The 21806-nt window shown below is 41.6% G+C and overlaps 1 long non-coding RNA gene across 2 annotated transcripts; it reads left to right on the top strand.

Moving 5' to 3' along the window:
• Nucleotides 1-237: 237 nt before the first annotated feature.
• Nucleotides 238-21649, top strand: LOC136010914 (uncharacterized). Of its 2 annotated transcripts, XR_010611062.1 has the most exons (4): nucleotides 238-475; nucleotides 6503-6604; nucleotides 16487-16639; nucleotides 21466-21649. It is a non-coding gene; the product is annotated as an uncharacterized LOC136010914 (long non-coding RNA). The 2 variants fall into 2 exon arrangements; XR_010611061.1 differs by lacking the exons at nucleotides 16487-16639; nucleotides 21466-21649 and adding an exon at nucleotides 9387-10487.
• Nucleotides 21650-21806: the final 157 nt, after the last annotated feature.

Below are 21806 nucleotides of genomic sequence, written 5' to 3'. Positions count from 1 at the left end.
GATCCACTGTATGGTGGCTCCACACTGCCAGTAAGTTGTTAATGCTTACATTCAGGTGTAGATTCACATGATAAAGAAAAAAAAGATCCCACTCTCCATCAGTGGAAACAGTGCTATCAGTGCTTTAGTACGCTTTGCTGTCTAAGTGACACCACCTGGGACCTCTACCCCACACCCATGGCCCAGTAGCTCTATTTAAGCTCAGCCTGGGACCTAGAACTGTATTGGAAGGTCACAGGTTGGCAGCTTCATAATGTTGTTACCTGTTTACAGCACCTATTCATCTAGACTGCAACCTGGAGACTGATTGCTTAATTTCAGTTCGCCTTGCTGCTATGTGTCTACCTGGCAACCGCTGGATCTGGTCTTAGCCCTGACACATGGACTGGCTTATTTATCTGCGCTCATCACAGTGATATTGCCTGATGGTCTTGGACTCTTTCTTGGTTGAACCTGCCCTGCTCCTCTTGCTCAGGTACTGTGGGAATGGGCTGTAGCTGAAGAGGTCCTGCTGGCCATGCTGTTCCACTTGGTATGCATCCTTAAGGAGCAGTAGGCCCTTGCTTCACAGACAAGTAGTCAAGAGCGAATATTAATGTAAAAAGTAGCTGAGTGGGCATAAGGTGATGATGAAGTGGTATTTCCTCCATGTAATCCTTCAGTCTCTGACCATTTTAACCCGAGTTGGTGCCTTTATATTTATTAACTGTAAATTATCTAAATTTCTCAAGCCTTCCTTTAAACCCATGTAAAGTTTTAGCACCCATGGTACCCTGTAGCAAGTTCAATGACATAATATATGATGTGAAGAAAAATATCATCTTTGTTTTGAACTTATCTGCTATGATACCCATTACTTCTTGAAGTGATATCATGTAAACAAACAGTTCATATTTGCATTCTGCATGTCACTTTACACTGTAGACTTCTGCAGTACCTCTTTCTTAGGCATCTCTTTCGGGGGCCAGAGTCACAGCTATTTATTCCATATTTGCATACAAAAAGGGATGTAGCCAGGAGTGTGTGTGCTTGCCCTTCTGCTTATTAGTACTGAAATTAAGATATGAGGGATACTTAAGAATGTGTGCTTGCATGGTTTTAGTAATTCAGTATATATTCATTGCTATGGGCATAAAGTCTTACAAGCTCTGTTATGCTAAGCTGACTGAGAAAAGTGCAACAGCATAGCTTGTTTACAGATGTCTTGGCAGCCCTGCAGAGCAGCATTTAGAGTAGCACCTGTTTTTCCCCAGTCAATAGGGCTGCTCTGTTGAGATGCATTGTTCCTTTCTACTGTTACTATGTAAGTGAAAATAATTTAGAGAAGAAATAGCACAAAGTTTCTAAACTTCAATAATTGATCTGCAAAATGTAGAATCATTGGTTTTGCTAGTAATTGGTTTCTGGTTTCTACAAAATCTTCCAAGAGGAGGACACACAGGGTTTGCAATTAAAACTAGAAAGGGTATAGACTGTATCAGACAAAGTGCAGCTATTCCATTGTGTTGCCGTACATACATCAAGGTCAGTTTATGGAGAATGCAGCACAGACCAGATTTTCAAGCTGGATACTGAATTGGTTGGGAAAAAGATTTTGTTTTAGGAGCTGCTGTATGCTTAGCTCTTGCTGGAGCTTGACCTTAAAGGATTAAGAAAGACAGTCTAATCTGTGCAGCCCAAACTGTTCCACATGAACACATGCATTGGGAAGGAGGTGATGGGAGATGGATTAGCAATCAGCAGTGTGCTCCCGGTGGGGACAAACAACACTCTCTTCCTGCTGGCAAAGAATGAGGAGAGGCAGGACAGATCTGTCAGCCTGTGCAGATTGTGTGTCATAGTAAATATCCACTAACATTCCAATGGAAAAAAATAAGACTTGGGAAAGAACCTATTTGCCACTGTAAATTTGGCTTCATGACTGAGCTGTGTCACATGAGCTCAACAGATCTCACAGCCTGAGGCTGCTGAAAGACCCCTTTTTCCAGTGACCTTATAACTGTAAGTTAAACTGCTTCCTATTCCTGTTAGTGATGACCCACAGCTCCTAAAAGGAGTAGGACCTTTTGCCCTGCTCCACTGCTGACTGCTGTTGCTAAGCTCAGACTATTAGTCTGTCTCTTCTGAGACGCTTCAGATAAAGGACAAGAATATCCAGTGACTGCTAGCATGAAAATACTTCACAAATGTGAAAACAACTGCTTCCTGACCCTGGTGAGCAGGGCTGGTTTTGAGGTATTCTGCAGAAAATATTGTGGATCTGGAAGAACTATTGTTTCCTTCTGCATCATCTGACCTGCATTCACTAGCCAAACTAACATACACAGGAGATCAGAGCCATGTTATGATGCTGGAGGTGAACTCCTGTTTCATGTTAGTTAATAGTAGCAAATAATGAGGGAAAAAACAGTGTTATAACAAAACAGCATCCATGGCAACACAGCCATTTACTCTTGAACTTGTCAAAATAGGAATAATTAGCCTTTTTCTTCAGCTCTTATATTTTAAAAGCTTACACAGGCAGATGTGGGTGTGTTCTGACAATAATCAGCTGAGTCAGAAGTCTTCAAGGAAGCTTGTAATGAAGTTCTAGGGAGGACCTTCCTCTCTTACAGTTAAGTTCTTATATTCAGAATGCAATCTGAATTGCTCAGCGTAAGCCTTGAGCTTTTTGGGCTATTATGAAAGAATTCCATGCAATTGTTTCAAGGAAATTCTTTTCCTACTGCCTTTGACAATAAAAATTGAGGTACCCGAGCTTTCACTTGCTGGAATACATGAATGTGTAAGTCTTAGCAATCTAATTTGTTGCAGCATTTCCCATGAGGGAGTGTGCTACCAGTCTGGTTATATGGTCCCTACAACTATTCCAGATCAAGACATTTGTTCTGCTTAAGAGTAAAAAGTGAGCACAAAGATCAATTGGTTCATGTTGGACTAGGAACTGAATACACACGGATGGGTTATAGCCTGGTTCCCCAGGCTACATTCTCCTTTCCCAATTGTTAGGTGGGCTCCTTGACTGGAAAGCAGGTGGAGACATGTTGGGAAATGTCTCCTGGCAAAGGCTGCAGTTCTGTGTCATCGTATCAGGAAAATAAGATTACAAGACTCTTCCAAATGAAGGGCTTGTTCCGAGAGATCTATACTTAGGGTCCACAATGTGAATTCACACTTCCAAATGCACTAATACACCAATGGCTGAAAGCGCTAGCAAAACTAACAGCTATACTGCTAGTATTTACAGAGCAATTTGAAGTATACATCTTATTGTTTTCAGAGTGAAAGATCTGCATCCTTGGGTAACTGAGGATTCTTGAAATACATAAATTAAATTTGGGCTCAGGACTTTAATTTGGCTCTGTACTTCACTGACCTGAGTAAGGTAAAAGAGAGTATGAAGAAGGCCATCACTTGGCTCAGTAAGTTTACAGTTCCTTACAGCCTTTATCATCCATGCCTCCTTATCTTGCTCCATCTGCTCCCGTGATATTTTTAGTACACATTCACTGTACAGTTTTTCCAGTCTGGCTGCCTGACACTTTGGTCTCCTAACAATGCAGCTGCAGTAGAAGTGGTGTACATGCGGCGGCTGCCAGTGAGTGGGATTTTTTCCAGATCCCAGAATAACCCCCAAATTTGGCCAATCCTGTCCCCTTGGAGCTGTTTTTTAACAAGTCAGCCTTGGAGGTTTTCTCTGTAAGGTTCTCTTAACCTAGAAATGGCTACAGCTCAGCTTTGAAGTTAACACTTCATTAAGATTAACTGGGGAAGTTCACACCTCTGCTGGGAGTTTGTCTAGCAGACTCTGTGAGACAGAAGTCAGCTGATTTACACACTGACGCCTGGCTTTGTAGCTGTAAAAGCAAGGGCAGAGGCTGGGTTAAAGAACAGCGCAAGACCTGAAAAATGACCCTGCCTCCACAGGCTGGGCTTCTCCCGATCTTAATACAGTGAATGGATGCTGGTGACAATTGTCTTGAAATTGCATTTTAGGTGCCAATCTTGGGGCATAAATGACTGGGGATATATGATTAAACCTCATATTGATGGTGGTGGATAAACAAAGAGGTGAATTTTTCCATTGGTCTACTCCTGCCTGGTATAAGCTGATTATTCACTTCAAGGAGGCGAAGGGAAACTGGGCTGGCTCCTGCTGACATACAGGCTGTGTCCGGTGAACTGTGTCCATGGGAGAGGTCTCCAGGAGGATGCAGGGGGAGGAGGAAGAGAGCTGTGTAGTTCTGTCTCTTCCCTTTGTGTCGGGCCACATGATGGGAAGGAAGAACCCTGCAGCATGTCAGGTCCATCAGGACCAGGAAAGCTGACTGTTTGAGTCTCTGGACTTGTCAGTGTTAGGTTTGTAGCTGGAGTTGATGATCTTAAAGGTCATTTCCAACTTAAATGATTCTATTATTATTCTTGGTGCTTTTGAACCTGTGGTGTTTGCAACAAGCAGAAATCTAAATTGGAAACAAATGAAGTATGGTTTAAATCTCTTGCTATGGAGGAAGTTTTTGAAAAGCATTATCTGTCAATGTGTTTTTTATGGGGACAGAAAGAGGGACCTTCTCCTCTCCGCCCAGGTCAGTGTTCTAGAAAAGGAGCACAAATCCATTCAATTGCCTCTGAATCAAATTTGTGAAGGAAAACAGGTTGAAATCTCTAGCTGCATTTTCATCCTCCCCAGCCCTGCTGTTGCCAGCTGCTCCTTGGTGGAATCGTGATGTGCAGTTTGGGGTTATGTCTCAGTGCAGATTCCCAATGGTCTCAGTTAATGTGCCAGACCTTAGGCTGTGCAGTGCAGACAGACAAGCTGTCAGCTCTGCTGTGAAGGCAGCAACCTACAGCAGCAAGGTAGCACAAGTCTTCATGGCTTCCTCAGCTCTGTCTTCTTTCTTCTTGTGATGATTCTCTTGGGTCAGCAAACCTTCAATGGCCGATTGAGGTCAAATAGTCATTTATTAAGGATTCCTAGATGACAGACAATCAGAGCTGGGATGACCCCAGGTAAAAGAAAGCCTCAAGTAGATGCTTCACCTATACACTATCTCAAAAGCTATGAGTTTGCATACCTCTGGGGTACACATGATCAGCTGTGACAATGTGTTTGTCCTAAGCAGGACAAACAGCCATGTCCAGCAATGTCTAAGAATCACCAGTTTTCCTGATGGAGCCCTCCAGTAGAATAGCACAATATTAATACCAGCACTTGGGAAAATCTGTGTGATGAAGGCTTTTTTCCTTGCCAAAGTGTGGAGAAAGTGTATCAAAGGTATGGTAGTACTGTGTAGAGCACAGTAAATAGGTCAGATCTTTGTGTCAAAGTTCATGTTCAGAACAGTTCTTGCCCATAATCAATTTTCATTCTTAAGAGCAGATGAGTTGCAAAGTCCTATACAACAATGCAACCACAGCTGAAGTGGTTTAAGTGAACTCTTCAATCTAGCAGTGATTACCTTCCACAGTAATGACAGTGCAGCACTTCCCATAATATCTGCTCAGAATTTTAAAAGGGTTATGATTAGCTGTGATATGACAAAATAAACAATGGTGTGCAGTGTTTGCACAACAGCTTTCATACTTACTTCTTTGTGCAAGATAATCTTGCGGCCTGAAGCTAGGAGAAACATCCCTTGTAGCACAGTCAGCTTCTTTGATACATCTTTATCTTTTTACTGTGTTTATTGCTGGCAGAAAACAAGAGTAAATGTATAGATAAACTTCATGGTCTTATCATCTTGGCTAGAGGGGTAATCCTGCCTCTATTCATGTAAACAGCTAAATTCCTTCTGATTCCATTTGGGTCAGGGTTTCATCTCTTTGAGTACGTTTTTCCCCTTCTATTTGCAGTCCTTGAAGTAATTACAGACTGCTGTCTACCACCTGCATTCCACCAGGCACAGGGATTTCAGCTGGAGGCCCAACAGTGAGTGCAAGGACAAATTCAGTCCTTCTAAACTTTCAGATCTTTAGGCATTTCTGGGGAAGGGAGCATAGAGGGATCCCTGAACCAGGGGCTGAAAACACATCAGAGGGAGCAGCTGGGGAAAAGGGGCAAGTCTGGCTGGAAACTCATCCTCTCTGGCTGCTAAACCAGGCACAGTTCAGCTGTGCTACCAGTGAAGCCTGAAGGCTTTTATCTAATGTTAGAGACACAGCAATGAGCATTACATCTTGGAGTTCTAGTACCTTAATCTTGTTTCTATGGTACCAGTACCTGGAATCTTCAGAAAAATAAAATCATACAATCAGACAGCCACTGTCCTACTTCTATGCATAAGTCCTCTGTGTTATCATGGATTCATTGCTAGTAAGGGTGTCTGTAGTTCTGTAAAATGGTCTTTGGTGTCTATGGGTCATAGAGGTGGAAATACAACATGTATGTTTGCAATGTGTATTTTTTCAAAGTAAGTACTCTACTTTTCAGGACAAGTGTTTGTACAGATGAAGGTTAAGATACTGGCTGTCCTGGAACTGCAAATCTCCTCTTTATTTACAGGTCAGATATAGCTGAGACACCTACAGCACAAACCACCCTCTCGTTGACCTTAGCTTGCCAGTGCTCCCAACCATGATCCAGTTCAATGGAGACTGGGCTACTGTAAGTCCTTATTAATATATCCACAAGACTCCAGATATTCTTAGTGTAGCAGGAGGCCCTGTACAACCCACAGTTCCATGGGAGTTTTAAATTCTCCTTCTTGCTTTACTAGCATCTTCTATCCAAAGTTATACTGGAAACAGCTTTCAGCAGTGAAACTACTCACATGGATATATCAGAGGGTCTTTTTATAGAAGAAATGTTTCACTACATAAAAACAGTAAGAAAGACTGGCTTTTTAGGAGAAGTAGTGAGCTTTACAAGTACCCCCTTTTTCTTAATGATTATGGATGCTAACAGTACAAATAATGATTGCCACTGCCTTTGAGATTCTATTTGTTTCAGTATAATACCTTTAATTTAGAAGAACTGGAGATCATGTAGTTGTATCTGTACCTCCACTGCTTGGAAACTGAAGTACAGCTAATTTTAGAAACAAGTTAGCCAATTGCTTGATGAAAGATGTCAGTTAAGGATAAAAAAAAGTAATGTCCTATGTAAAATATCCTTGGAAATGTAGGTTTAGCCTCCTGAATTCGAATTCATGAGAGGCATCTGGCTCTTGAATAAGTTTAATCATAACTATTTGCAAGGGAGGCTGTGGGATTTACTAGCCCAGGCTGGGTTAACAAAATTAAAAGATTCTTTCTGGCCTGCAGAAGAAGACTTTGATAAAGGAAGAAGTGTCCTGTGTACACAATCTATCAGAAAGACAGCACTTGCCCAAACAATACCCTTGGAAGCATAATGGGTGAACATCTTGCTTTCAGACTCCATGGTGAAAAGGGTCTGTAGGATTGCTTACACATGTTCCTACTGCGGGCAACCACAGATGCTTAAGTCAGTGGAAAAGTCTCTTTCTGGGCCTTCTGTCTGGTGGGCAGTAACACACTTCACTCAAAGTTCTTTCAATTGATGGGGATACAGCAGAACACAGAATTATGGCAGAAAAGTTGATTACTCTTTCTTGAAGATCAGACAAAAGGGAAGAGTACTGCCAAACTGACATGACAGGTTGTCCAGAGTCTTTAAGATAGTTTTCTTATTTCCAATTGTAAAGAATGAAAGCAGTGGTGAAGGAAGCTAGGATTTCTTTTTTGGCTCAATCAGCTAACCTAGACAGGTATGTCTGAAGTCAGTCAGTTAAGTAGCAAAATTCCTGGTTGGGGCTCTTGGAAATCATTGCAGAAGCAAAGCCAGATTATTTCAATAGGGCTTGTGTTATCAGAAATGGTCTGGAAGGAACATGTTAAGATCTGGGTTTGATTTATTCTAGGAGCTAGGGTTCCAGTTCAAATTAAAATTGGGATTAAAATGGACTAGAGTATTCAGCAGGAGATTTCCAGCTTCAAATGATAGAAACAGTGAGAGATCTAGCTGGCTTTGGTGATAGGCCAGGTTTTTAAATCACCTTGCTTTTTGCACATCTCCTCTTTCAGTTAATTGAAGACATACTGTGTCACATATATGCAGCATAAATTTTTATTGGTAACATGTCCTTATCCTGAGAAATTACATTCTTTTCCCTGTAACTGAGACAATTAAGCTCTTTCCTTTGATCCCTGACATCTCCCTTCCAGGTCCTGTCAAACAATCTGGGCCTAATTTGCATTCCAGTGATGTGGAATAACCTGAAGTTTTGCTTACCTTAGTGAATGAAAGGTTAATTCTATACATCTATGTTTTATACTGTATGCTAGTTTGTAAAAGGCATTTTGTAGCACAGCTGATGAGGGATTTTCAAAAATACAAGAGGAGTCTGTATGTTTTATGCTTTAACTTTCCCTTTCAACTCTTTTTTTTTTTTTTTCATTAAGCTCCCAGATGACTGCACTCTTGAATGCAGAATCTGTTTAATCTAGTTTTGGCCTTCCTTTTCCTGTTTTGCTGTTTACTTTTCGTTCCATGCCAGTAGCTATTGAGGCAATACTGTGGGTCCATTATTTGTTTCAGGCATCTTGGAATATGTATTGGCTTTGCTCTATATGTGCATGCACGAGAGAGAGGGAATAAACATATAGGTGGCCAATTAGTTAGTACACTTAAATTAATGAAGAGCTATCTATGAATCTTCTTTTTCCAAGAATTTGGAAATACTGAGAACGTTTGCCATGTAGCCTTCAAAAACTTCCAAAGCAGCTATAAGGTCACAGTCTAATACTCCCTTCTGTATAATCACGTCTTCTCTAAAATATTTCCCAACTTGATCTTCAGTATATGGAACAGGAGGGCAGAGGGGGAACAGCAGTGTTTACTACCAAAGTGCAAAGACAAGGAAGAAAATTAAACCCACAAAAAAGCAAATCTTTTGATCTCGTCTTCATTTTCCTCATTATGAACCTAACAGCAGTTACGCTTTAACTAAACACTGAGTTTATGGACCCATGTTTCTGTCTGCAGATAAGGGAAGGTCAAGAGGAACTAAGCTAATGCTGTCTTTGCTCTTGCAGATTTTCCTTGGATAGGGACACCCAAACAAGTCAGTGGGGAGTCTAAACACCACGAGTGACTGGGGTGTGTTGATCCTTCTAGTAGGCAGAATATGATCAAAGATGTCTGCTCTGGATATACACGAACTTGATAGGAAAGAGCCCCAGTAATACCACAGGTAAAGGGGCCTCTAGGATCCATGAAACTTGGAAAAAAACCCAACAAACCCACTGTAAAAACAAGAATAGCAAAGAACAGCAAAAGTAATGCAGTTTGAAGGGTTTGGAAGGAAGTGTAGGGAAACAAAATGCAGGGGTTTATAAGTCCTTTTTTTTTTTTTTTTTCTTTTTAGCTCTTGAATTGTGAAAAACCCCTCAGAAGTCAGAAAAGCTGCAAATGAGAGGAGGAAGGAAGCCTAGGAGGATGTCTATGCTCTGTAGAAAAGCGCCTCTCTCAAACCACTCGCTAGAGAAGGGAGAAGAAATTCCTGTTTCCAGCAAGGTTTCTGCTTTTGTTTCCACAAAATAGACTCAATTTTGCCCTGTCTCTGTCTTCTTAACTGAGTTTACTGATTCTTCCCCATCCAAGTAGTTCCTTGTCCAGTTGATAACCACATCTATCATTCAGTAACTCTACAAAGAGATCACATCCTCTTCATCACATTACACAGACCTGCTTTGTGTTCTGTAAATCCTAACCGAGTGAGCTGAGTATGCATGGTGTCCTGATAGCCTACCATTCCCTAAAGTATGTCTTGAAGGGTCATTCCAAAACACTGACCTGTCAGTCTTCATCCCCCAAGTGGGGTGACTTAAATCCTCAGAAGACTCATGCACCAGAAAGGAGTTGAGGTATGCAATGAGAAAGTCAAAGACCAAAGGTCCCAAAGAAGAAATAAAATATGACCTAGTCTGTAACTAGCACTGACATAATCTGAGGAAAATAAAAATCTTCCTTTCTTTCTACGCCTTCTTACAAAGCACAGAAAAATACTGTAGGCAGATTCTACCCTCCCTGAGAATACTGAGACATAAACGAACAGCCTAGTACTGGACATTAAGGAGAACTTACATTATGGCAATACCCAAAGGGGACTAGCTCAAACAGGTGTATGTATTGAAGAAGTAAGGCATGTCCCTTATTACTGCTGGTCATTTATAATTTAAGTTCTAAGCATGAAACTAATTCTGAACTAGTTCAAAATAAAAGGAAAATTAAAAAATAATAGTTCCTGATAAGTTGGTGTGCTGGCTCTGAGTGACATTGGCTATGAACACACCTGGGTGAACAGCGGTGAACTGAATATGGAATTTGTGCACTGACAGGTTGTTTCAGACAGTCCTGCAGTTAAGCAACACTCTTCACCCCGGGGAAGTTTCTCTTCCAAACACTTCCATTTTTCTACATGGACTTTCTCTCAAAGATGTTGGCTGTTTTCAGCAGTTTTTCTTCAGCTTTACTCTTTTTGAAGACTCTGGGATGTTTAGGGAAGCTGCTGTAATAATTTTCTCAGATGTTTTGAGTTCTGAAAGGGTTTCACCTGCAAAGGATTTATCCTGATGAGGAATTAATTCCAGAGACCTGTATATTAAGTGAAGGATTCTTGGTGGTTTCTGAGACACACGAGCAATTCTGAATGGAGTTTTGTTAGGGGGTTCTGGGTATTTGCGTGTCAGCATGCAGAAAAAGCAAGCAAATGCAAATGAATGTTCCTGAAAACAGCAGTGGAAAGCAAATGTGTTTGTTTTTTTTACATACCCTAAAGAGACCTTGTTATAAAGATCACGATAGCAAGAGCCCAATACCAAGAGACAGAAGTACTAAGCTTCCAGAGAAGGAGATAACTGGCTGGTTCATAGCAGTAGAACTGGGGACCCTTCTCTCCCTGGTCACAGCCATACCCCAGGCCAGGACTCTATCACCAGTTGGTGCTACCATCAGCTTACCATGTGCAGTATGGTTCACAAATATAGAAGGCAGCCAATATAAAATAGACAAACCATTGATACTATCAGATGTGAGATTCATGATTAGATTTCATCTACAGGGGAGAGTTTGTGGGCAGGGTGAACAATGGACAGGTGGAGAATTTACCAAGTACCAGGATAAATAAGTTGAGCAGAGTGGAGGGCTAACAGGCAGCAGGGGAACTAGAGTTCTCAGAAAAGGACAAATAATGGATAGAGGCAGCAAAGATGAGGGTGATGAGGAACTTGACCAGGCTGTCCAGAGAAGCTGTGGCTGCCCCATCTCTGGAAACATTCAAGGTCAGGTTGGATATGACTTTGAGCAACCTGATCTTGTTGAAGATGTCCCTGCTTATTGCAGGGGGGTTGGACTAGATGACCTTTGAAGGTTCCTTCCATACCAAATTATTCTATGAAGTACACAAAAAATATGCAGCTTCTGCTCTGTAAAGACAGCAACTATTTATACTTGTTGTCCACCTACAGCAAGCTAGACCCCCATGACTGGATTCTTCTTGCTTAGACTCCTCTGAGACCCTTATTGTTTTATTTTAGTTGTATCTCAACATCCAGAAGCATTTAAACCTAGAAAACTGCTTTAGGTGGAATTTGGCTGCATATATCTGACTGCAGGAAGCCTTCCTGAACTGCAGTGTGTGGTTTGTGCACATACGCATGTGAGTGCATGCATGTGCTCATCAGGGAAGCAAAAACAAGGAACTGAGGCAGCAGACACATGACTCAGGGTGTGTGTGAGATTGGTAACATGACCCCAGTATTGCTGGATTATCAGTAAGTTTGGATCTTCATTCTGCAGCTGCTGGGCTACCTCCCAACAGAAAAGGCTGCAGGCAACATTTATGCTTAGTAGTTAATTATCCATGGGAGCAGGTAAGGGATTAGTGACTAGGCAGGGTTTCATGGCTGTCAACAGGGTGAACACTGTAGCTGCTCAGAAGTATTTAGCAGAAGAGGAAATAATATAGCTTTTTCTGCTCTAAATCACAAGTCCCTTGCATTTGAACTGAAGGAGAATTGTCTCTCTTTGGAATCCAGTATGTGACTTGCCTGAATGAGATGGGGTTCAAAGTTATGCTGCTGCATGTATTTGGCAGCAATGTTGGTTTAATGCACTAGCTGTCCTCTTCCATCCATGCTTGCCTCAGTACTGTAGCCCATCACCCCTGCCTTTGGGCCACAGCTGCTTCTGCATCTAAAACCAGTCATGCAGATTACCTGGTTGGAAGAATTAAAAATAAACCCAAACATTTTTAGGAATGCTGCTTTTCACCCAGATCAGTTTCCCCGCTTGATTCACAGCGTTGATGCAAAAGCCACGAGGACCAGCACAACTGAGAAAGCAGACCACAGAGGTACCAACTAGCAGCTAGGGGCAGCAACAACTTAACTGAGTTGCTGTCAAAGACTCTGCAGCATGAATCTACAGCTGGAGCTGTAGTTTGGGGAACAAAGCTCAGTCTAACCCATTTTGTATTCCGGACAATGCAGAAACACTACAGGTTTAGCTCAATTTTAACTCTGTCTTTGAATTAAAGTGCACAAATTTAGGTTTGCATCTTTCACCCAAAGAAATGTTATTAAGCAGCTTGTTTCTGTCAATGTAATTAATCAAGAGATGGCAAAAGTTCACTATTTCATCTTAGATTTGAAACCCCATTCATCTGCTCTTCCCTGGCCTGTCAAGGCTCTCCCACATGCTGTGTGCTCTGCACAGTGTATGGTCTCTTATTTTTAGCTATAGGTGGTAGCAACACAGTTTCTTTAAAGAAATCCCACTAAAAATGTCCATTAGTCTTTGAAAGCAATTGGGTGTTAACAAGCTTATCTTAAAGTTTAGCTGCCTAAAATTTCTTCTGCTCCCACTTTCTTAGTTTTCATTCTCTTAACATTTGCCCCAAGTAAAGAACTCCTATCATTTAATGGATTTATCACAAAAACATACGTACTTGTTTTTCTCTTCTTCAGTAATATATTTTGGCTTGCTCTTCCAAATGTAGCATTTGCATCAGCTCACTTTAAATGCTTCCTCCATTCCCTAATTAACAAAGAATGATAGAATAGAATCAAGTATGCTGGAAAAGACCTTTATGATCAAGTCCAACCATTACTCAGGACTGCCAAGCCCGCCACTAAACCGTGTGACTGAGGGCAAACTGATCTCACCTCAAGATCTCCCCTCATAATTGCCCTTCACAGTGATCCCCTCACGTCCCATGGCTGCCCCTGCTTTCCTGCCATGGCCATCCTCACATCCCGTGGCTGCCCGCCATGTCCTGTGGCTGCCCCTGCTCCTCCCTCATGATCTCCCCTCACATCCCTCAGCCAGCTCACAGGTAAGTTTCTGTTTAGCTAAGTTTTGGATCCAGAATTTACAGATTGCAAGAGTTTGCTTTTAAATTCAGTGAATTATGTTTAAAATACTCGGGTGCCATTCTTTTTATCACAGAAGTGAAGCGATAAAGTCAATTGATGAATGGAGCTGGGCAGTTTTCAGGATCAAGTTCAAGCTTTTGAGAAGAGACGAGTGACTGAGTCTCCAAAGAAAAATAAAATTATCTAAAAGTCAAACCTTTCCCTGACAAGAAAGGTCCCTATCTAGCTGCCGCTTTTCTCTTTCCACACGTTCCTTATACAAGGAATGTAATGTAAGATAGTGGCATATCTTGAGTATTTGTTGAAGTTAGCATTCTGTTCATCACTGGCATTTTTTTTTTTTTGTGCCAGACAGAACTGTTTTTTTCCAAGTAGCTCCATCTTGGACCCTGATCCTGCATGTGCTTACTTGATTATTCCAAATACTTCAGAGTACTCTTATAGCTCTCTCACATAATGAGCTGCCAAGTCTATTTTGAATATGTTAATCTCAGGGTAAAGTTAAATATAAAAACATGCCCCAGTGCTCTAAAGGACTGATGCATTTTCAGGTTAATCTCTGAGGATTTTAGTGCCATTCAGAAGAAATTATCCATATCAGTTCAGTATTGCTTCCAAGTAGGCACATGCTTTCATGAGGAATTTGTATGAATTCCCTTACAGAAATGCAAGGGTCAGTATTTTATAGTTTCAGAAGAACCGAAACACCAAAGGACTAAGGGAGTGGTGTGATGACACAATGCATTTCTTTTTTTGGAGAGGGACAGGGACAGGACAGGATTTAAAAGTGCTGCCATATGAGACTGAGTATTTATATGGCCTATGCTCCCTCTGCCAGTTCCAGTTTAGTTTAAAAATTCTGCGGGATTAACTTTGAACAGCTAGGCTTTATGCCAGATGTCAGTCACTTCCATCCCAGCTATACATTGAATCCCAGAGCAGATGCAAAGTTAGCCTAAAGGTGTCGCGTTGACATGAACTGTATTGTGCGCCCTGACAAATTCAGCAGGCATGCCTGTTCTGGGATAAATACGCTGAGAAGAAATTTGGGAGTATGCAGATTCAGTATTACTGCTCATGTAACCATGGCTTCCCAACCTTGGCTGAGAAGAGATGTGCCCTGTGGTAAGGGAGACTGTCTCTCCTGGCATCTTTACCCCTTCCCATTCTCATTCAGCAGCAAGAAGAGCTGGGAGAAAACAGAAGTTATGAACACAATGGACGTAGACTACGAGACCCTGAGGATAAATTCATCTTTGACCCATCAGCCACCGAATGACTCGGGACCTATGCAGACACCATTTCACATCATTGCATATCACATCTGTGGTCTGCCAGGGTACAATGCAGTGAGGCAAGAGCTGAGACAGAATGCTGCTTGTATTGCCTTGTTTGTAGTGGTTGTGTCTCCCTTAGTGAAAAACAATTCCAGGTTTTGTTGATTTTTAGGGCAGCCTGCTAGATCTTCACTTTGTTTAAAAGAAAGTGTTGAAGGTGTGTAGAGTTTGGGTGTGATTGTGTGACAGAGCATGACGGAGAGGTTAAGCCTTGCAGTTTATTGTAGATAAAAGAAGTAACAGAATTGTAAAATAAGCACTAGTTTTTAAATCATTCTAGCCTGAGGCACAGTTAGCAGAAGAGTTTTTTCCAAGACCACACCAAAACATTTATATTCCAGACTCAATTACCAATCAATATGAAACACATTTATATCAGGCATCACCTTTGAAGTCTGCTAAAGTTATACATAGTTTTTAAAATGTGAGTGCTTTTCAAAGTCACACTTTCGGTATTTCCACCCCATTTTTGGGGAAGCTCTGGGAAAAGCCACTGATGGAGAAGAATCTGAGGTGAAATTTTCTTAAATTCTTCAATGTTGGGCTGTTTGGCTTTTGGGTTGTTTTTTGGTTTTTTTAATAATATATTGTAACTTGATGATAATTTTTTTCATAAGGGCCTCCCACATGGCATAAAGGATCTTGCCTTATTGCGGATCTATAGAGCTTTTGAGGAGATTTGTCTTTCTTTGAAAATCATCATGCTTTGCTATGATGTTTTCAAAGAGGACTTGTACTTTGGCACGACTGGGCATCTCCATTCAAAAATAGTCAGTGAGCCTTCTGCTTCCACCCTGTCAGCCAGGGAATCAGAGCTGCTCACTGATGGCTAGGGGGAAAAATAAGATATTGTCTGGTTGTGTTTCTGCTGCATTTGTAACTAAAAATACATTTAGCAAAATCCTGAGAGGAGGAGGAAACCACAAGTGCACAGCAAAATGGCTGAGGCTCCCCTGGATAAGAAACACCAGCAGGAAGGCTGGGATGAGGGCTAGCTTTTCCCTAGCCTCTTGCTGGGATTTACGGTGATCCTGTGATCCGGTGGATGGAACTGCCATTCTAGCTCCAGAGGGGTTGATGACTCTTTTTGTTGTTTTAAAGTTATTTGTGTATTCACTGTATGTGTTATGAAATTGCTGTGGGGCTTTTTTATCTTCAAAAAGGCAGGCTTCTAAGGCACTGGTGGTTCTGTGGCACTTCCTAATTGCAGGTATGGAAATTCCTGAACTTTAACGAGCAGCGTTATCTAAGTAGTTTTCTTTTTGTTTTTCCTAGGTGATTTTTAAAAATTATTTTTGGGGAAAAATCAGTAATAATGATTGTTTGAAAAGCTTATCTTTAATGCTTTACTGCTGCAGAGCAAACCTGCTGAATCACTGCTAACAGTTTAAATCAAGTTTCTCATCCATTTCCCTGTATACAAAAATCTCCACCTTGCACATGTAATTACCAGTAGATAAGGTTATTCTATTTAAAGGCTATGAAAAGAAGAAAAATCCTTCAACTTATACCCTGACTGCTTTAAAACTCATGTGAATTTTTGACATCACTGTTTGTAGCATGCAGTATGAAGATTCCCAGTGTGCAGAAAAAGGCTTTCATGATACTGTTAGGGAAGTAAAAATAAAGAGCAGAAACTCCTCAGGAATTCACTAGAAACCTTGGAGTGAGCTAGGAATAAACCCCCCATTTCTTTCCATTTGGCAAGAAAAAGAAATGTTTACTTACTAAAGTGTTTATTTCTAAATTGTCAGGTGTGGCTGCCCTTTACAGGAAAGCGGGTGCATGACTGGCAAGGCAAAATAAAAAATTAACTGACAAAATAAATACTGTGAAGAGGAAGGAGATACAGCACAGAGGAAAAGTACTGCGATAGAAAAGGGCAATGGATCAGGAGAAGCTTGCTGGTATGTGCAGAAATGAAAACATCTGACTTTTTTTTTTTACAGTGAAAAGAAACTATTAGGCATATTTTAAGTCATTCCTGCTTGTATTTTCTCTCCCCCTTGCTCCTTTGTAGTGGTGTTTTCAGTTGTGTGGTTTTTTGGGGTTTTTTTTAAGGACAAGAAAGAAGATAAACTGCTAGTTGTAAATAGTGCTGCAGGGGAAACACTGGGGATATAACCACCTAATTATGAATTTCCTGAATGTGCAACATGACTAGGAGCAACTGGACAGGATTGGTGCTGTATGTTTCATCTCCAGCTGTTTCCCAAATACCAATCTACAAAATCTCCCAAGAGCAACAATTTTTTTTCATGGCCCTACTTTTGGCTTTAACAATACAAGCAATAGTGCTTTGTTTTCTTTAGAGCCTGAACTGAAACAAGAGCTTTCAACAAAACAAAACCAAAGCAAACCTAACGAGCCAAAGAACTGCAGAGCGTTAAGGAGACTTAGCTGAAATATTTGTTAAATATCAAAAGGAACATCCTTCTTGCTGGCAAAAGGGGAACTAACACTGCAGAGATGCGTGATTATAAGACAATAAATGGGAGTATTTTCTTCTGGTGCAGTGGTCAAAGTTATTGTTTTGAATAAGCACAACTGGTGTGTAATCTTCACGGCAAGCTTCTTGAATTGGTTAAGTGCCAACGCTCTTTGGAAGCTCTTGGCAGACAGGAACTTATTTAAACTTATAAAACCAACGTAGATGAAAAAATGTAAAAAATGCCCTGTGTAAGTCCTCAGCTTGCAAGCGGATAAATTATGAAGACAATGGTGCTCCTCATGCAAGAGAGGGCAACAGGAACATCTTTTTTCCATGATGCCTTTGTAAAGCTTAAGAAACAACTAATAGCACCATATCCCTGACAAACGACAACTTCCACTGTGTCATAAATCGCACCTTTAGAATAATGGCACTGGCATTTAGAGGGCCTCTCCTAGCTGCCAGAGAAGTCCTTGGGTCTTTAGTGACTTCTAGTAGAGTTTGACTGTGCATGTTTATTGCTTAGGAGTAGGTTGAGAGATTCAAAGACCAAATTAAGGACTGGCCTATTGAATGTAATACAAGGATGTCCAGTAGGCAATTGTTTTTATCACAAATTGTTGTACAATGCAAGGTTACCACGCATCCCAGTAGCAAGAAGCAGATAATTTTTATTTCAGACTCTTACAGTGGTTAGTCCTTTGAGCTTATCCCAAGAGTAAGATTTTGGGGGCTTAATTTCTGCATGTGTTACTGAGCATGAGAGATACTGACCTGTGTCTGAAGAGGGGAAAAATCTGCTAATTAATACTGTGAATACAAACTCCTCACCAAACTTGGTCAGTTCAAGAATGCAACAACATGAATATACACTGAGTGAATAACTAGCATTCATTTCCTCTAAATAGAGAGGTACAGATAGAAATCCTGGTTCATGAAAATGTTTACATGCCCTAGTTATTTAAAAAGAGCCCTGCAGAATTTTTGATTCCTTCCAGTAAAAGTGACCATTATGAACTACAAACTACATACGTGTGCTTACCCAGATCTTCTTGCTTCTGCTAGTCCCTGGGCATCATCTTGAAAATAAAATGTTGTCAAGATTGAAGGAATTCAATATGTTTTAATCTGTATAATCTAATCTGCATTTAGCTTTGGTTTTTTTATTATTTTTTTAGATAAGAGTGAGAGAAGACTACTGTGATCAGATAGTACTGCAGGATTTTGAGTACCCAACTGTGCAAATTGCACTAACTTTAATGATATGGGATATATAAAGACAAGGGCCCCCAAAAGGGTTCATTAACAAGAAAAAACAGATTGTATGGTCCTATCTTTATTCAGCGGAAGGAATAAATTGTGATCACAAGGTGAAGGGAGGAGAGGTGCTATGTCATTTTGTTCTGGATGTTTTCCTTAAGGACATCATCCAGTTGTTTGCTTTGAGCATCCTGCCCTTCCCACCTTGCAGAATCCTTTCCCTGGCAGAGTGAGGTGCAAGTGAGGGATGCTTCAGTGCCTACTCTCAGCCTTCCTAGGGGTGACCTAGGGTGTATTTCTTGCTGAGTATCTATTTTTCTCTGTTCAGGTTGCTGCTGGTCCTGCGAGTAAAAATGTGAACTAGTAGGAGTCTGAACTTGAAGTTCTTGCTATGGGTAAATGTAACCTGTTAGACACTGAGTCCCAAGCCAGCCCACCCTCAGATGCTCAGAGGTGTAACAATGCACATGAATAGAAAACTTCTGTGACTACAGTCCCTGCCAGTGTGTGAGTGGAACCATACACCCTACAAGCTGGTGCGATTAAAAATGATGGAGGGCAGTACACCCCAGGTTAAAAAAAATATATAAAAATACCCCCCCTCCCCCCAACCAGTATTTGGCAAATAAATTCATCAGAGCAGTCTCTGTATACTGTCAAACAGCACTGGTGCCACCATCTCAGCCTGCCTGCCTGCCCTCTAGAATACAGAATGTGGAACTTGTGGGAATAGTGAAAGTTTAACTGTAATCCCATCACAAATGGGAGGGAAAGCATCCTGTGTGAATAAAGGCTGTCTTCACAGCCATTTCAATGATGTATAATCTCCAAGGCCACATCCTGACTGTACAGAGAGAGTTTCCATAGGCCCCTCTCTGGGATTTGTCAATAAATAGGAAGGGATGGCTGATTGGGGTGGTGGCAGAATATGGGATTTAGAATTAGTTTGCATCCAGCCCCAGTAAGCAGTGACTATGTGATAGCTAAACAATTATTGCTTGAAAGCAGCTGGGGGCTTCTGTCTGGTCCTGGTGCACCTCCAGTTTGGGAATGACTGTCCTGAGGTCACAGATCCAAGAGAAAGATTGAGGAAGGAGACAGCATCATCCCTTCATCCTGCTTGTCTGCAACAGGGGCACTTGGGAAGGGAGATGGAAGAGACATGCTATTGCATTTTGATGCCACTTGCTTCCTGAATTAACAGAAAGATCTCACTGTGATAAAAGAAAAATAGGCATGCTATTGGAAAAAACCCAGACTCATCAAAACAGAAAAGTTCATAGCTCTGGTCTGTATTTATTTAGATGGTAGTTTAGGTCAGTCATTTTCTCCAGCTTAATTTGTCTGTCCCTGCTGGGTCACCACTTAGCCTAACCCTTTTTCAGGGGCAAAAGACAGTTTCCTCCAGGTCTGATTAATGCTCTTCCTAGATGAGCTGGTTCAGGCAGTAAAGACAGTTTTATCTGTTATTTATGTTGGAACTTTCTTAGGAAAAGCGGTCCTTGCTGCACTCTCCCCTGCTCTCTTCCTCGGTTTACAAGCCATGCCCAGCTTCCTCTGAATCAGCTTGGAGTTACTGCTAACCATATCTGCTCATCAGTTCACAGGGGCAGCGGGGCTGAAAGAAAAGTGCTCCAGGGAGGAGGTATGCCTTTGCTCCAGGCCACGCTAGTTTTCCTCTTTTTTTTCGTGTGTTTGGCTAATTCTGCAGTTCTAGGTGAGACTGGAAATGTCTCTTTGCCTTGGGCCTCTGTTTTGACTCTCCAAATGAGGACCTAGCTGCCTTCTGGCCTGCTGGGTAGAAAAGCTGCAAGTCAGTTGTGTGGTTTTGTTTCTATTTCTCTTCTGTATTCTTTTCTATATTATCTTTGTGAAAAGAAACACTATTTTTTTTTTCATTTTGCTTTCTTCAGGTTTGATTTTATTTACACTTCAACTGAAACTTCATCTTTCTTTTTTTCTTTGGAGTAATTTTCCAGCTTGGGTCAGTGATTATTTTTTCCTTTCTAACCCAACATCTTCACTGTCTCTTTTCTCTCTCATCTTCACAAAACAGTCTATGAGACCAAGTAAGGGCTTTATCACCCTAGTGAGTAATTAATCTCATCTGACTCTAACTCAATACAGGATCATCAAAAAGTCTATGTGTTTTGGGTCACTAATAAAACAAAACATTTTCCTACTTTTATATTTTAGTCATTACAAAAGTTTTTGCAATTAAGAATGAACAATACTTAGTGCTGGCTGCCCATTTTACATTGAAAAATCTTTCCCATGGGAAAATGTTGATTTGTTATTTTTGGAGGAATTATCTATTTCAGATACCTTTATTTTCATTTTTCTGTATTTGGTCAAAAAAACCCAACACACTAGTTGGGCACGACATCTTTATTTTACGGAATTTTTATGCCAAACCAATTTTTCTTTAGTCTGAATTTCATCAAGAAGTAGAACATCAAGGAGTCCTATGAGAAAAACATCACATTGATATTTTAATGGAAGCTGATGAAAATGCACCTAAGACTTCACTGGGTTTTCTAGTTTCTGAAAGGAAGCCTTGCTCTCATGGGTAGGGGAGATCGACTGCTGATAAAAGCTGTAAGAAAAAAAACAGCACTGAAGTGACAGAGAGAATGCAGAGCACAAGACATATGGGTGGTGAGCTTCTGCGGAGGAGGGTTAGCTACCCAAAGGCCAAATCAAAAGCCCCTCCATAGCATGGCTGTGATCTGTGGTGTGAGTAAGGCCAAGCCCTATTTTAAGCTTTCCCTGCAAACAGATTAAGTCTCTAGTCATGATTCCTACATCACCTGGATGCAGGGCTGAGAGGTAAATGACCACTGTGGTTCCTTGGGGCTCTCTTCCAGAGCCAGCAGAAAAACTTCTCTTCTTTTGGGCTGCAACAACTTAATCAAAGCATTTGTGAAGCTCCAAAAAACATATCCTAAAACTTCTTCTCCTAACTGCCAACCGATGGAAACATAGGAACAACCACCCTGGTGGGACTAAGGGCTCTTCTCATGCGGTGTCTTGCTTTTGCAGCACACGCCGAGGGGAGGACATACAGGAGAGTGAGGCAAATCCCAGCCTTTACCCCTTCGGACGAGAGGCTTCCCCGGTGAAGAAGGGGATTTTCGTGACAGCAGGGACCAGCCCCTGCCACGGCGGCCGGGGGAAGGCTCGGTGGGTCATTTCTGCTCCAGGGGGGATACCTGGCAATACGGAACGATGCAGGCATCGCGGGAGCACACCGCGGACCCCGCCAGGCGCCGGAGCCGGCGCGGGGCGCGCAGCGATGCGGCGCCGCCTGACTGGGCCGCGGCCGGGCCCCGCCCCGGCCCCCGCCGGGCCCCGCCGCCCCTCGCGGCTCCCCCTGCTCGGCT

This window comes from Lathamus discolor, chromosome 3 (assembly GCF_037157495.1).
Source record: "Lathamus discolor isolate bLatDis1 chromosome 3, bLatDis1.hap1, whole genome shotgun sequence".
Classification (NCBI taxonomy): Eukaryota; Metazoa; Chordata; class Aves; order Psittaciformes; family Psittacidae; genus Lathamus; species Lathamus discolor.
Note: the sequence above shows the minus strand (reverse complement) of the source record. Positions and strands in the feature narration are given on the sequence as shown.